The following is a 5,408-nucleotide window of genomic DNA, read 5'->3' as shown; positions in this document are numbered from 1 at the left end:
ACTTTTTATACAAACACAAGTGTATAAAAATTGTTTCTAATTGTATAAACCAAAGAAAATTGTATAAATACATATATTTTTGTTCCCATCTCTCCCCTCTCCCAGATCTCGCTCGTCACTCTCCCAAATCTCGCTCGCCACCCTCACCTTTCTCACTTATACAAACAGAAGCGAAATGTATAAATTGCGTTTTTGTTTGTATAAAGAGTGAGAAAATTGTATATACACATGCAAGTACATATATTTTCGTCCTATACACTTATAATTATACAATAAAAATACTCCCCTGCCCAGTTTCTTTTGCTTTCCTCTCTTTCTCGTTTTATACAATTTTCAAACTGTATCTAATTTCTCTGTTTCTCGTTTTATATAATTCGATTCAATTGTATATTCCTTGTCAAGTCTCTTTTGTCTTTCTCTCTTTCTCATTTTATACAAATTCAAATTGTATATAATCGTTCTATACACTTATAATAATACAATTTGTTTTATACAGTTCTCTGCCCAAGTGTCTTTCTCTTTCTTGTTTTATACACTTCGTTTTATACAATTTGCTTCAACTGTATATGTATAGCGAATTATACATTTTCTATGTTTGCTATGGAGCGCAATTATGCAAACTTTGCTATAGCATACAAATATGATTTTTTATTTGCTATATGTGAAAGTTGCCCAAAGAAAAATTTAAGTGTTTAGATAAGGAAACAGTTTTACTAGTTGTTAAAAGGGTTGGAACGAGGTGACCCCCTTGGATCCTTGTCGTCGTCGCTTTCTCTGCTCGGCTTCGGCTTTGACTTTGGATTTAGAAAATGATTGATCGGGATATTTATTTTTGAACAAAGTTTATTTTAATTAGTTATGTAATTAATTAACTGAAATGACCTAACCCAACTCGGATCCACGTGACCTGTGGTTTAAAATATCTTTATCATTCTATTTGAATTTCTCACCATTTGAAATGACTTTTCTGAAAGGTTGTAGGAATAGTCATGACTGTTCTGGAAGATAGTAACTTTTAGGAATAATCATGACTGTTCTGAAAGGTTGCATACTTTCACGAACGACCGTGTGGTTTCTGAATGGTTGCAAACTTTTAGAAAAAATGCTTCTTGACTATAATACATGTGATTCCTCAAATTTTTTACTTATGAAATTTCTGAACTTCTTCTTCTTCTGCACAATTCGTGTACTTTACTCCCGTTGAGTGGCTTGTTGACACTATTGTTTTTTGTATTAATACACTGGTGAATAAAATTGTTATATTCTGAAAGGATTTGTTCCTTTAAACCTTGAATACTAGAGAGGAATAATTTTCTTAAGGGGACGCTGTGCATTCAATGGGCTCTATTTTCTTTCTTTTTTGTTTCATACAATTATTACATATTCTGGTATGTTTTATAATCATTAATTTCTTTGATGTTATTAATTTCGTTTTTTACTATATGATTTAAACTTTGTTATTTATGTTTGTATAAAATTAATGCTATCATTGGTATTGTTTTTTTATTATTATTATAAATTGCATAACAATAACTGGATGGGGAGCATCGCTTGGTAATTGATTGTACCCCTCGAGAACCATGTTGATGGAAACTTTGAGCTCTACCCATAGTTTGAAAACCATATGGAGTGACAAAAAAAGATATCCACTTGAACATACTTTCTAAGTAAACCCTATCCAACTTTTAGTCTATTATTAACATTTAAGCTTGTTTTATATGAAAATTTTTGGGAAAATTATTTTTTATATGTTTTCGGACTTTTTAGAGTCGCCACTTAATTTTTGAGAAAAAATTAAGAAAACTATTCTTTCAATTTGACTAAACAGGAAATCAAGTTGAAAGATTTTTTAGGGGTTCGGGGATTCATATTAACGCCTTAGGAAGGTTTAAAAGCACCTGAGACATCCGCTTATTTGCGGTTATCCGACAAGTAACTTAGTTGGCTAAATCCGTTTAGCTTAAATATTGATATAAAATTTATTAGAAATAATTTGAAAGTGAGTTCTTAATTTTTCATCTGAGTGAAACATCTAACTTGTAGAGTTTATTATTTAAAAACTATTTAAACTTGACTCAATTTTTTAAATCGCTAAAACATTAGGGCGCTTCGAGGAGAATTTGGTATTTTTGACCCTAAAGCTAACAAAAAATAATAACGTATAAATAAACAAAAAAATAAAAAAAGAAAGAGTAGAGAGAGAGAGAGAGAGAGAGAGTTTGGGGTCCAAATCTGGGTTTCCTGTTCGTCTGGACCGGTATTTGGACCCATTTACTTTTGGGCATTTGGCCCATGTCAACGGTACCTGTCCTAAACTAACAAAGTAATAGTACAAAAATGACAAGGGCTTAGGCCCAAAAATAACAAAATACAATGTTTTTAAAAATAAAATAACATAAAGTGAGTCTCTTGGCCCCAACTTCTTCAACTCTTCCACTTTGGCTTTTTCACTTCGGAACCTGTACACCCTTTATAAGGCGGGTTGACTCGAAAGAGGAGCTTGAGCCTCCACGACTCTTTCTCGAAATGCAAGGGGAAGAAGTCCACCATGGACTCGAAAGGGGTTTATATAACTAACGAAAGAAAAAATAAATTTAGCATTGAAAAAAGAAAACATCTAAGACATGATTTTGAATGAGATCAAACGACTTAGTTAGTTTGAATGAGAACCATCATTACATTCACAAATAAGCCACTACTTATCAAGACAATAATCCCTTATGATTTCAAAAGGACAACAAATTGGATCCATCAAATTGCAGTTACAATAAGAAATTAACATCATACTCAGAATGCAAAATATACACAAAACTTTCCCACAATCACATACAACAAACCATCCTCTCTCGATATTTTAAGCAAACCACAAACTGACCACGGTGATGCAATCAAATATTTTTTTAACATGAATGAAATTAAAGATAGAAAGCGACAAGAAATAACTAAACAAATCACAGAAACAGATTGCCATACTTGTGATTAGCATTATAAGCAAGCCATATTTTCCTAAATACAATCAAAACTAGACAACCCCTATTCTATAGCTTAGCAGACAAAATAAGAGAAAATAAATCAACCAACATGATTTTCAGATTTCAAAATAACTCATGGAAATGAACCCATTTACCTCTACTATGGATAAGTTTAACAGCAAAGCTCTAAACGACATAGCCTGATTGTAAAAGAAATAAAACGACCACTTGAAATTAACTCAACAAACTTATGCTTTTAGAAAAGTTATGCATCAAATATTTGAAATGAAAAAGGAATAAAATTTTATAAGCAAGAGGAGGCTTAAAGAGGGCAGCCTCGAAGTGAACATGGGATTGGGACGCCAAGGTATGTCGATTCGTACATACTTAAAACTTAATGAACATGTTGAATTAACAACAGAGGCAAACCAAGACTAGCTGAAAATTTGAAACCAAATGAGCAAAATTTCGGAAAATATAAAAGACAAACATTATATCGAATTATAAACTTGAAATCGATTTGAAGAGAAAAAAAATATAATAAACTTCAAATTTACACACCTGTACAAATCATATTCAAAACTAAGTAAGCCAAGACACAAATTTCAACCAAAACAAAGAATTTTAATCTTCATAACTATAGCCATCACAGAATCAGCTAAGCAAAGAGAGACTTAAAGAAAAGTGAAGTTATATACCCTTTTCGAGGCGTCTATCTGGGACAAACGAGGAGCAACGACGACCTCAACCACAAAAGTCCTACTCGAGCAGCGACCAAGGAATTCGAACAGAATATCAAACTCAAAAATCAAAACTAGTTCTCCTCTATTTTTTTTAAAAAAAAGTGTATTTAGTGTGTGTTCTAGCTATTTTTTGTTTAAGTATTTTTCTGTTTTATTGCTAAAATCCCACTTCAAAAGGTCCAATTGATATTTTTTTTTCTTAATTTTTCCGATTGACAGCTTCTAAACCTTTCACTGTGCTTTCTCTCTAAAAAAACTCACTTATGTCTCTGTTTTTTTTTAAAAAAAAATTCTCTTAGCTCTTCCCCCAAAAATCCCCCTCCCCCTCCCCCTCTATTGAAAGAGATTATTTATAGAGGCAGAACAATTAGGGTTAAAAAGGGAAAAAGGGGAAAAGGGGTAGAATTGAGATTCTACTTTGAGAATTCAAATCTCTTTTCCGAAAGAGGGAGGACAACTTTTCCCTGCAAATTCAAACTCAATACCGAAAGGAAAGGGAAGGGACGTCTAGGATCAACCCAATCGTCCTTGCTTTGACTACGCGTCTTCATCTTGAGGTCGCAAAGACGAAACACGGACTGCTTTATGCTGCTCCAAGGACACTAGCTGCAGGCGGCCAGCAGAAACAACCGTTCGAGCCGAAAGAGACGTTAGGAGCGCGTAGGAGTCGCTTTCTTTGACGCTTGGAAGAGATGCGCATCTTTGTTGATTTTGGCGTCCTTTCTGGATATTCTCCTAGTGAAGAAGAAAAAGGATTGGGCCGGGCGGGTCGGTTTTTTTTTTTTTGAAAAAAATAATATTGGGCTGTTGAGGGGGAAAACTTGGGTTACAAGAGTTGAAGAAAGATGAGTGGGCTGAAAATTTCGAAATAAAGGCATGATGTACACTGGCCCAAAATTGGTCTGGAAGGAGAAGTTAGACAAGAACTTTTGAATTTGGCCCAATCATTACAGTCAAATGAATTTAAAGTGTAACCAAAATTAAATTTTAGTAACTTGGATTGACATTTAATTAATCGACGAACCTCTTAAAAATTTAAACGAGTTAAAATAGTTAGCTTAGTTATAACCAAAGACTCGAAAATGTAAACCAACAATTTAGACAAAATTAATTTAATAAAAATATTAAATAAAAATTCGAATCCTGTTGAACGATTTTCGAATATTCATAAAATAAACTAACTACACATAAAGTATATATATATATATATATATATATATATATATACTAGTTTCTGAACACGTGCGTTGCACGTGTATATCATGTTAATTAGTATGAATATTTCTAAAAGATAAGTGTATGAGATGTAAAATACAAGCTAAAATAAATGAATGGTGCAGCATATTCAATTGATATTATGATCATTGCCAAGACACATCATAGACAAATATTGTTCTCAAGTGAATTATTTTGAAAACTAATACTATGACGACTTCAATTNGTTATAAACTAAGGAAACAAACTACAAACTACTAAACCTAATTTAACAAAGCGTTAAGTGGAATTAAAATCTTTGATGCAGTTTTGGACATTTTATAAAATAAATTAACCGTATTAAAAATATCTATATAGGTACGCGTACATCACTTTAAAGATTATAAAACGGCTAACACACTTTAACAAATAACTAAAAGAAAACTTTGAATTTTAATTGTTTCAACTTGTTTGGGAATCAAGAGGCTCGAGAATTAAT

General features: G+C 32.3%; 1 long non-coding RNA gene across 1 annotated transcript; it reads right to left on the bottom strand.

Annotated features, from left to right (window-relative positions):
• Positions 1-2,079: 2,079 nt before the first annotated feature.
• Positions 2,080-4,422, bottom strand: LOC107013057. Its single transcript, XR_001456125.2, has 2 exons — positions 3,671-4,422; positions 2,080-2,573 (listed from the first exon to the last, which is right to left on the bottom strand). It is a non-coding gene; the product is annotated as an uncharacterized LOC107013057 (long non-coding RNA).
• Positions 4,423-5,408: the final 986 nt, after the last annotated feature.

The sequence above is a fragment of the Solanum pennellii genome, chromosome 3 (assembly GCF_001406875.1).
Source record: "Solanum pennellii chromosome 3, SPENNV200".
NCBI classification, from domain to species: domain Eukaryota; kingdom Viridiplantae; phylum Streptophyta; class Magnoliopsida; order Solanales; family Solanaceae; genus Solanum; species Solanum pennellii.
Note: the sequence above shows the minus strand (reverse complement) of the source record. Positions and strands in the feature narration are given on the sequence as shown.